Here is a 12,212-nt window from a genome sequence, read left to right as displayed (position 1 = left end):
TGTTACACAGGTGGACTAATATAAAAGCACTGCCATTAATATTATACAAAATCTAGAAATATTACATGGAAATTATCATCATCGTTATTATTATTATTATTATTATTATTATTATTATTATTAAAGGCATAAACAGAAAACATGGGACCCCATAAAAAACCCAAAATGGGCCCCAATAAAAACTCTGTTACATTTACTCTGCCTTTATTAAAGATAAAGGAGTTGTCCAAAATTAGAAAAACATGGCTGCTTTCTTCCAGCAACACCTGTCCATGGGTTGTGTCTAGTATAGCAGCACAACTTTATTGAAGGGAATGTGGTTGAGCTGCAATACCACATACAACCTCTGAATAGGTGTGGCACTGTTCCTGGATGAAAGTAGGCATGTTTCCAATGCTTGTAATCCTGAACAACCCCTTTAATGCTGTGCTGATGGACTTAATATATCTGAATTGGGAATCTCAGTTTTTTGGGATTTGATAAATATTACAATTCTGGCTGCCTGCAGACACCACTAGGGGCACTAATTGCATATGGATTTATACAGCTAGTATTGAACTCTGTATGCAGTGAGCTCCACCTAGTGGTGGCACCCATTGCAATTCTGATACCTCTGTGGATATTAATTAATTAAAATCTTAACAATTAATATTACGCAAAAATATGGAAGCTGGCAAGTTTTCTATAAGACCCAGGTTACATGGTGCCTATAAATTGTCAATAATGTGGGCATCAGAGTCACGAGGGGAACGTCAGATTAATCAACAATGTGTGTCCTATTGAATATGTAATAGATTGCAAAAAATGCCAGGTTGGACCTGGTCATAAAGGTCCACTCTGAAACTCTGCCCATTTTTCCTGCCAAATTCCTATGGTGGTGCAGGGCTTTAGAAAAGTGGCAAAAATACATTGTTGCATTGTGTGACCTGGATTGTACAACCCATTTGCACCAGTATCAAATGTAAGAAGTTGCCATGTTGTCAGAGTCTTTGTGTAACTAAGGGTGTGTTGACATCAGCGTTATGCTTCTGTTGAGGGGTTCCATCTGAGCTTTCCGTCAGGGGACCCCCTCAAAGGAAAGGCAAACGGAAACCATAGCTTCCGTTTTCATCACTATTGATCTCAATGGTGACAGATACTTTGCTAATGGTTTCCGTTTGTCACCATTCCGTAAGGGTTCAGTTTTTTTGACGGACTCAATAGCACAATCGACTGCGCTATTGATTCCGTAAAAAACGGAAACCTTTCCCAACGGTGGCAAACGGAAACCATTTGCAAAGTATCTGTTGAGATCAATAGTGATGCAAACGGAAGCTATGGTTTCCATTTTCCTTTCCATTGAGGGGGTCCCCTGATCGAAAGCCTTGACTGAACTCCTCAACGGAAACACAACGCTGATGTGAACATGGCCTAATAAAACTAGTGGGGAAAAATAAAAAGATTAGCCATGTTCTATTTTTCTCCCTACTGGTTTACATTTCAATATGAATTACTCTTAACATACTGTACACAGTGGTGAAGAAATAAATCCCAGTCAAAAAATAAGAATAAAATGACAAAACACGGAGTGTGACAACAAACATTTTGTCGAACAAAAAAGATTCCGCAATGCAAAATTGCAAATGACAAACGCAGGGGGATCTCATTGTCAAGGCTGTAAAAGCATGTTCATTTTCATTGCAAGTGCATGGAAGTCTTTGTTACAATTTACCATATTCATCAAAGCTCTCATGAGAGGCTTGTGAGTGTTTGTCTAAAAATCAATGTGAAAAATAATCAGAGTTTATGGCAGATCAATGTTATTTTCCTACTCATTTGTATAACCTCTCAACCTCTATTTGTAAACGGACGCCATCTTGGAATCAAAATATCCCGAAGCACCGAAAAACAAAAGAAAATCCATCGCTCTTATCCTGACTCCAGTTCTCCTCGAAGGCCCTGCTTAGGTTTAAAGAGAATACTCTTCTGTATATCTTCAATGCTTCCGACGTTGTGTATATAAATTCCAAGTCATCCGTGGAATATTCTAGAGCTGTCAAGTGTCTGGGCAGATATAGGTGGGAAAATATGCTTCCCTGTGCACATAATTATACTCATTTTCATCCAACATGACTTTGATGTATCAACCGGTGATATACATTACCATACTATAAACGGTGACTAAGAAAAATGAGGAGCAAATTATTCAGAGGATCTTACCTAGTACAAATTTCTGCTCATCATAAGAAAACAATCTCAAAACAAAGCACATGTGCCATAAATCTAAGTATACAGACTGTGTAATCAGAGCATAGGATATGGGAACATATTATTTCTGTGTATCCTTTGTTTATGTAGAGGTAATATACTATACTGATGTCTGAATGTTTTATTCAAGGGACATCAGGTACCTCCCCAAGGAAATCTACAATTTAAATTTCTCTATGCTAATAAACCATGGGAGATAACGCTAAGAATCCACACATAGCACCTTGGTGATGATCAAACACAAGACTCCTGCAAGAATAGCTAGGGTTCTCCCCTTTTGACAATCTCTACTCCGCCAATAAGCAGATCAGAAAGTGTCTCCCTGCTGGGACCCCCAGCGATCAGCTGTAATCTGTGGGAATACCTGGCAGTAAGTGTTCACCTTCCCTACAGTGCTACCACAGGGGAAACTAAGCATTACACATTCACCATTCAAATCACTGGGTTGTGTGTGTAATGCAGGACAGGAGAGGTCCTCCAGAGCGCGAGACTGCTCTCCACTCTGGCCAAGAGATCATGATCCTAAACAGAAGACCACCCACCCTCTATTAACTCAGTATTCCTTAATAGCATATATGAAAATGGGTTTATAAACTAGGAAAGATCCACACACAGCATAAACACTGCAGAATTTACATTCAGATTGTCCGTGGGGAATTTCCGCAGCTTATTACAATAGCAGCAAAGTGGATGAGATTTGAACAAATCTCATCCGCACGCTACAGAAAAAAAAGGAGAAAACAAGTGCAAAAATTGAACTACGGTGTGGAATTTTAATCTGCAGCATGTCAATTAATTTTGCGATAACACTGCAGAATTTCCGCACACAAAATTAAAATTTATGCTTTGTGTGGACATACCCTAAAAGGGAAACATTTCAGAAGATTTTCACTCAAACCACTCCTGTCTCCCAAAGGACTGCAGGGAACTGTAAGGTGCCTAAACTTGTTGGTGCTCTTTGAAAATTTCCATAATTCGGATTCTGAACACAAAGTTCATCCTAGCACCGCATTGAAATCAATGGTGCACTGTTGAGAGATTTGTATCAGAGAGTGCCAGGGAGGAAAAAAGCTGATGAGCTCCAAGAGGGTTTTGCTACTGTAGGTCCTTTGATTTAGGAATATAATCAGACTCTTTTAACAGCAGTCCATTTGATATGGTAGGCCCTCACCAATGGGATGATATCTTCCTATGACATGTTGGAAGACGTATTTAAGTTGACTTCTCCTTTAAAGTCAATGGGCACTGGGACCTATTCCAGCATGTAACTTTCCCGCAACATGCACCGTATTCCTCAACACTCAACATGCTGTTTGATGAATTTGGCACGGCCACTAGCTCACGCCAGAAAGATGGCACAATTGCATTGATTATTATACCCTGATGTCTTGGCAGTTACTGAGAATTGGTCGGCTTACAAGAAAGCCTCTATTTACAGAAAACAGTTGAAGGATAGGTTCTTATTTTTCATTATGGGACATACAATACCTGGGGCGTAGCTATAGGAAGGAACAGAAGTAGCAGTCACGCCCCGGTCTTGGTGCCTGAGGGGACCCAAAGGCCTGTTTGCCACATAATAAGACGCCAGTAAAATAAATGGCACATAGTAGGTGGGTGCTCTACAGATTTTCCATTGAGTCCCAGGAGCTTCAAGTTGCATGTCTGATATAGCATAACTGAGGATAAGGGGCTGCCATATGCTCAGAGCCTTGTTCAGTGCATAAAAAAAATATTAGATAATATGTCATCACTCCAACTTTACCGACAAATTCAGAGCTTCTAAGCCTATATTCACGTCAACATACAGCAGATATAAGCAGAGCATAACACCTAAGAACAATGGAAAAAAATAATACAAATAAAAACTAGACAGTATTGCATGGTATTAAATCCTTTATAAATCCCATTTTGGGAAAATTAGAGGGTCACCACTTGTTAATTCAGCATCATTCTGGACTAGTGATAACACAGAAGACCCAAGTGATGGGTTTGAAATCTACAAGGAATACGGCACGCTCTGTGCAGATTATGAATTTACATAGGACAGTATGTTGACGGCAGATAAAGAACTGTTGGTCCATCTAGTCTGCCTTTCTAATTAATGTCTTATTCTCAGGACAGCCCTGTGTATATTCACAGCACATTAAAATGAGTCTATTGATGTACATTCTGCGGCATCTGCTGGAAATGAGTTCTGGGCGTCTACAAAAGTTTGAGCAAAATCTAGTATTTTTATAACCAAATGTGGTTTCCACCCTCTAGGTTTGATCTTTTGTCCTCTTCTTTCAATCATATCCTGCCCTCCCTTGCTGTATGTAGTATGTACCCTGCACTTTTAATCCTATATTTGACATTATACTATTTTATAATTTCTGTTCTATCTGCCATACAGCTTATGGTTACAAATGGGTTTGTCTTGGTTGGCCAACTTTGCTTTATATGAGTCTATTCTCTCGTGTAGTGGAATTGTGAACACCTATGAAATGTACCAAAATACCATCAACTTGCACATCTAATATAACAGGTCGCTGTTTTGCATACAAATTCCATTCAACGCAAGCACCACTGTAAAAAAAACAGCAAAAAAATGATACATACATATCAATCCTGTAATTATTAAAGTTGTTAGTCTAATTAGTCAAAAGAGCGAAACCTATAACGGACAAGCAAAATCAACCATTAAAGTGATCCCATAAAAAACATATATATATATTGTATAAGTAATATGGATCCTTGTCCTCACCATAGAAGTCAATAGGGTCTAAAATACAGATCTGTCTTTAAAACTTTATTTACTTCTATAGGGACAATACAGATCTGAATTATGGATTTGTAGTTCCTCCATTGAGGCCAATGGAGTAAACAAATATGGATAGATTGTCACAATCAGCGACGATCACGCTGTTACTCACCTCTCTGTGTTCCAGCATCCTGCTCTTGCCTCCTCGTGGCAGTCGCAACGTGGCGCTAGGCTATCTTTGCATCGCTGAGGTCCCTGAAAGAACATCATTTAACCCTGCAGACATCCTATGCTTCTCTGGCTTCCTTGGACATGTGACCACAACCTGCTCCTAGAGTTTGTGTTAATTAACTCTTTGTCTGCTGTATTAGATTGCAGCCATGTATTTCATTGGCTGCTTCCATCATTTGGTCTTTCTGATGAGCAATTTAAAACCAGTCTGGGTCTTCACTCATTGCCTGAGTGTTAGTGTTGTTTTTACAGCTTCGATGGTAGTTCCTGATTACTACCTCAAGCCGTCTGTAACCTGCAGTACTCCTCCAAGACTGCTCATGTCGTTGCAACGTCCTGCTGCCAGTTTCAAACTAACTGCATCTACAAACATCTCTCGGCTCATGGTACGTGACCATACACTCAGGTCATAGACTCATGCGACTCTTCACAAAAACCGTCTTGCCTGTGGACGTTTATGAGCTAGCTGAGAAACTTGATCAACTAGGAAAGTGTCAGAAACTACTTATCCAGTGGCTTCACAACGTATTTCATCACGTTTTGGATGCATTTCACAGAGTACCTGCACCATCTCCAGCTTCTGACGTTGAATAAAAATTGCCTTTACTTCCTTGCTTACTGGATAGGCCCTGGTTTGGGTATCCCCTCTCTGGGAACGTGGTGATCCTTCTGTCTCTTTTTTGAAAAACCAGGTTGTCTTTCCTCTACAACCTCCACTTTGTTGCACTTAAAACAAGGGACAATGAAGCCCTGGAGGCTACCTTCTGGGAAGGACTGGCAGCTCGTATCAAAGATGAACTTGCTGGGCGAGATATTTCCTCTTCCCTGGATGACAATATTTCCCTTGCTACTCAGGTGGGTCTTCGTTTCAGAGAGAGAGAGCTAAGGAAAAGAAACGGTCTCCTCGATTACCATGTCAGGCTTACCACAAGTGTCTTATATATCTGTAGAACCATCCTTTCCTGACTAGCCCATGCAAAGTGTCATATTTCTCTGTCCTCGGAGGAGATTATCTCAAGGCTTGTGTCTTTACTGTGGTCAGAGGGGTCATCTAAGACAAAATTGTCCTATCCGTCTACCCAGGCCGGGAATTTTCCTGGCCAAAGCAAAAAAAAGTAATGCTGTTTCAGGCCGGATTGACCTCTCTCCGTAGCCTTCAGCTCCTCTTACTGTTGGTGCTGTCTCTTTTTTTCTGAACCCTCTTGCCTTGTGTCCGAACCCGCATTATTGGAAACTGTACCAGCTCTGAAGTGCTGCAAAGATGATCTCAAGCCCTGCCAAGTGGATGTCTACTCTAGGATAAGCACCCAGAAGAAGAAGCATTCTCGTAGGCTTCCCCATGTGGCAGCAGTTGTCAGCGATCCAGCAACACTTTCAGCTCCCATGAGGTCACTTGTTCCTGAGGACAATGTGTGGCCTTGTCAGTCGCTGCAAAAGGATGCATCCCTGGTCCCGACTGGTCCTGGTCCTAGCAAGAAGCTTCCTAATTCTTCTTTGTGGGGGACTCTTAAGAGAAGTCCTAAGAAGGGGTAGTGTCAAAATCAGAGCTGATTGTGCTGTTAATCACCTCTCCATGCCCCAGTATTCTGCTCTTGCCTCCTCATCTATCTATGTTTCACACACAGGTGTCGCTGAAAGAACATCATTTAACCCTGCAGAAATCTTGTACTTCTCTCGTGTCCTTTGACAAGTGACCAAACCCTATTGCTAGAGTTTGTGTTGTGTATTACAGCCACACTTACCGTGTCTGCTTCCAGATCATGTGGTCATTCTGGTGTGCTATTTAGAACCAGTCTGGGCCTTCACTTATTCCCTGAGTGTCGGTGTTGTTTCTACAAAGCAGAAAATTAAAACCGCACTGGACCACAAGTGGGTGCACGCCTCAATAGGACCGGATCCGCGGTCCCCAATATCAGATAGACAGAATAGACGAGGAGACAGCACTTCCAACAGCTTTTTAATCACCCGTGCAACGTTTCAGTCCAGCAGGACCTTTCTCAAGCATTCTGGTGTGATATTTAGAACCAGTCTGGGCCTTCACTTATTCCATGAGTGTCGGTGTTGTTTCTACAGCTTCTATGTCAGTTCCTGATTACTACCTCAAGCCGTCTATGACCTGTGGTACTCCTCCAAGACTGCTCATCTGTCGTTGAAGTGTTCGACGGCCAGTTCTAAACTTACTGTAGCCACAAGGATCCACATCTCTAGCCTCATAGTACGTGACACCTAATATTCTTTTGAATACTGATCACTGTACTCCCCTAAGACATCAATAGAATTTACATTACTAATCCATATTTTTTGATACCATTGACTTCTATGGGGATAATATGAATACATATTATGCACGTCCCCAGTTGTTTATTTGGTGCAAAATCAAATACAAGACTAGTGATGAAAACATTCAATGATTTGCTCTATTGCTCATCAGTACCAGATTTACATCTCAGGAACCTGTCGATACAGATGTGTCTTAGACTCCGCCCATAAAATAGGCCACACGTTAAAGCAAAACTGTCAGCCCTATCAGAGAGGATAATATGATAGAGGGAGAGAAGCTGGGCTCTATGATAAAGAAGTTTACGGTATGATTTAAAGCAGGATTTTATAGTAAAATACAGAGACAAGACTCCTAGGGGAGAGACTGTGACAGGTGCTTACCCCGCCCACACAGTGATTGACGCCTTCTCTACATACAAACTGATGCAGAGAAAGCCGTCAATCAGCCTGTGTGGGCGTTGTTAGCTGGACCTTCACGGTCTCTCCTGGGAGTCCTGCCAGGATTTTCTCTGCTTTTTATTCAAAAATCCTGCTTAAAATGATATAAACCTATATATCACATTGCTTAGGTTCTCTCCCTCTGTCATTTGCTGCTCTTTTATGAAGATAGGGCCCCATAAATCACCTGACAATTTCACTTTTTAAAGGGAATGTATCGTCAGAGAATAACATATTATTTAAATCAGGTTTTTCATTATACACATTGTGTTTTTACATTTTTTTTGGTGGTATTTTTTTCTTTATGGGACTATCCTCATAAAAGAAATCTTGAAATATTTTTAAAGTTTTCATACTGGCTACTAGAGTAGTCAGAACATGCTGATATTTCCTGTTCTCTGTAGCTCACTTGCAAGCTTTGCTGTATGTACAGGCACAGATACAGCAGAGTCATCTCATTATTATTAGAAAGTTGGCAAGTTAATGACAGTTCTATTAGACTGCTGGAGGCCTAGATAAGGTAGCATAACAACACTATACCCAATATACACACAGATAAGGCTCTTCATGCCTTTCACCTTGGTCTCTGTGGGAGGGTCTGTACTACATAACTTCCTGGCGACACACACTTCCTGCTGTAGTAACTACACAGGAAGTATAGGAAGGTGGTGTGTGACTCCAATAAGGCCAACCCGGGGTAGATTTTACAAATAAATAAATACAACATTTAAAAAAAAAAAACAAACAAACAAACAAACAAACACACACAAGATTTATAATCTATATACTTAATTCTAATTAATAGAATTAATATTAAACATGAAACATTTTTGTTAAAAGGGTTGATCCAGTATTAAATGTTATTGTAATATAATTCAGCATTAAAATTTAATTTGTTTTGTAATTAATAGGAAAATGCTCCAGTTGTGAGATATCCCCTTTATTTCATTATAATGGTGCCCCCTGGTGTTCAGTCTGTACATTAATGTTCACATTCTACTGAGCTGAATGAGGGAGGACGCACATGCTCAGTTCCATTCTCCAACTGTCTCCAGTCAATAGAAAATGTGCTCTCTGCTTATCAGTAAAGAAGTAGAGAAGAAGCTTTTATTCAGAAACACAGCTTATAGTGTGGATGGAGACTCACACGGTAAGAAACACACAGGAGAGCCAGCAGCTTGCTTAGATGAAGAGAGAGCCTGCATACAGCACTGCTTACATACAGCATGGAGCTCTCCCCTCTCCTGATCATCCTCTCACTGTGTGTAAGCTGCAGGCTCTCCCTCTTCTTTAGTTGTATAGGGCTGGGCTCTCCCTCCATAAAGACATGTAATGGGAGGAATTTGTAAAGCTGCTCCCAGAGAGGAGGTAGAGGCAGTAAAACGGAACTATTTTCCTATACAAGCTATGACAGGGAGGGGAGGAGCTTCATCAGAAAGAACACGTCCCCTGAGCTGCCATCATGAAGAAAATATAGCAGAGCAATTGGAGCAATGAATGGAGAGATCTCTGGATCCATGTAAGATACAAGGCTCTTTCTAGCTATTATATTATGTCTGGTTTTCTTTTTTTTTTTCAACCCCTTTAAGTCATATATGAATTTCAAATGTTTTCTTCTGTAACAAAATAAACACAACATCTAGTATATGAAGCCTGCCCCTTACCCATCCCTGTGTGTTTACCTCACATTCCCGTGGCACTGTGGGTGCCTAATTATCATAAACATACCCATAATTAACACATGAATACACTGAAATCAATATATTCATATATAAGTTTTCCCTTCAGCAGATGTCATTCCCCCAGAGCCGCCTATAGTTGAAAGTGCAGATAACTGGTGTCAGATGTACTTTAAGCACAATGTCTAGCAGTTTGGAGATGTAAGGTCTGATGCATGGTCATGGGTGAGCAGTCAGGAAGAAAACAAACAATGCCGGAGATATTAAGGCAAGGTGTATATAGTGTCAGTAACAGCAGGCTGCTGTCAGAGAGCTGGAAACAATGAAGAGGAAAAACTGCACCATGCATTCAAATGAAAACGAACAGTCCTATTAGATTTTTCACAGGATTTGGAAACACACATTAAAATAATTTCGAGAGTTTCGTTATCCTTTTAAGCGCTTTCTTTGTTTGCTATTTAAGTTAATTACAATGTTACAATTCTAGATGTGGACTCTATAGTGATAATCCCCCAACCTCTGTTACATCTGTCACAATTCCATTTACTCTGTCATGTTCCCATTACTTTTATACAATCTAAACTGAGCTTGTGCTCCACTAACGATTCCTCTCCGGCAAAAATAACCATTTCTTTGACACTGTGTATAAGTCAGGCAATTTTGTCAATTTGTACAATTTTTTTCCTGTCCTTATATTCTTCTTCTTCATTTTAACCTTTATTATGGCTGAATAGAACTAACTATCCAGAACTCCTGCACAGAAAACCCATCACTTTCTCACTAACTACTTATTAAAGAAATAGGTTATTTGGTAAATAAGAGGTTCTTGGCTATAAGTAGACCCCATTTTCATGCCAGGATGATTACATTGATCTAGCTGCATGTGAAACAAAGATGGCCATAAAGGCATTGATAGGACTAAATACGCAGATAATTCAGTCAGCAAGTCCTCATCACAGCTGCAGTCCGACAATGGATATCTTTTCCTATAAATGGTGGATAATTCTGAGATACACAAAATAATTTGGATCATTTTAGAACGTATGTGAGTAAAGCTGTGGTGGCAGCCTTGAATAGTTAAAATATATTCTGTATATGATGTCCTACTTCCCAAAATCTTACTTTCTCCTGGCTTGTTCCTCCAGGCAATAAGACATTGATCTTCTGTACTGAGTAATGTCATGGTCTGTCTAGAACATGTATATAAAGATAGTCATGTTAGAGAGTCGAGCAGTACAGGGTTTGGTTTGATTGAATATAGCAGAGCAGGGTGCTTAGCACGGAAGTAATAGTCAGAAGGATCGTCAGGCAATCCAGGGTTTGGCATGAGTTATGTAGAAGAGCTAGGTACGTAGGACAGGAACTGTAGGTAAGCGGGTATTTAGGCAATCCAGGGTTCAGTAACGATGATGTTTCCATTTTCCGTGGATTGCTCTTTTCTACATTTTTAGATATCAGAAAATTGCCACCCCTTCCCCCACCTTGCTAACTGTGTAATGCAGACAGCAGAATAACTAATGTCAATAAATAGTAGTGTCATATATCAGCGCAAGAAATAGGGGAGCAGAAAGTCACCCCACAAGAAGGAACGATGGTCCTCTCGTCTGAAGCTATGACGGTATGGATCAGGCATTTTCCTGAAGACTGGTGTTAGTTTTAGATTTAATAAAATACCACATTTATTACTTTTACTATTTCACTCTCGGAATAACATTAAATGGGTTTTACAGCCAGTAACAATTGATGGCCTATCCTCAGGGTATGTCATCAATAGCTGATCGGACAGGGTCCGGCTCCCGGGACCCCCACCGATCAGCTGTTTTGAAGGCGATGCAGCGCTCGTACCCCTTAATTTCTACTTGGTCACTGTGACTCATCGACACACATGTAGCGGCGATTCACAGGTATTGCAGACTTTTCTCCCATTGAAGTCAATACCTGGGAATTGCAGCTAAATTTGTGTCGACGATTCACAGCGATCAAGTAGAAACAAGGGGGAAGCAGTGCTCGTACGAGTGCTGCACCCCCTTCAAAACAGCTAATCGGCGGGGGTCCCGGGAGTCGCACCCCAACCAATCAGCTATTGATGGCCTATCCTGAGGATAGGCCATACATTTTTACTAGCTGGGAAACCCCTGTAAAGTCCCCCAGATGGAGCTTGTCAGATTTTTAGTCACTTAACTTTGCTACATATAAAAAACTAATGGCAGTCGATCAGTATAGATAGACAATTTGAATCTTCACAAAAGTGACAGCGTACCTTCATTAAATGTCCATCAGAAGGGTCATACCCAGACCATGCACTGAAATATGGGGTGAAAGAGAAATGAGAGGGGGCACACATTTTTTTACCAAAAATATGAAGCTAGGGTTCATTGACATGTAGAGTGTTAACCTCATATGTTTGATTTTATTTTTTTATTATATATATTCCGGTGACATTTCAAGTATTTAAAGCCAATCCTTCATACCATCCAGCAGTTTCTTCTGCTCCTCCAGTTACTATATATTCTGTTATACCAGTTACTATATACTACATATATTACATAAACGTATGCACGATCATTCATTTTACTGCAGGTGCCAAGCATATGAAT

General features: G+C 40.4%; 1 protein-coding gene and 1 long non-coding RNA gene across 3 annotated transcripts in view; one reads left to right on the top strand and one right to left on the bottom strand.

Moving 5' to 3' along the window:
- LOC142657109 (uncharacterized) overlaps positions 1-12,212 on the top strand; it is a 361,195-nt gene that overhangs the window by 194,135 nt on the left and 154,848 nt on the right. The window lies entirely within an intron of this gene.
- Positions 1-12,212, bottom strand: part of BRINP2 (BMP/retinoic acid inducible neural specific 2) — a 202,182-nt gene that overhangs the window by 135,964 nt on the left and 54,006 nt on the right. The gene's annotated exons all lie outside the window — the stretch shown is intronic.

The sequence above is a fragment of the Rhinoderma darwinii genome, chromosome 7 (genome assembly GCF_050947455.1).
Source record: "Rhinoderma darwinii isolate aRhiDar2 chromosome 7, aRhiDar2.hap1, whole genome shotgun sequence".
NCBI classification, from domain to species: Eukaryota; Metazoa; Chordata; class Amphibia; order Anura; family Rhinodermatidae; genus Rhinoderma; species Rhinoderma darwinii.
Note: the sequence above shows the minus strand (reverse complement) of the source record. Positions and strands in the feature narration are given on the sequence as shown.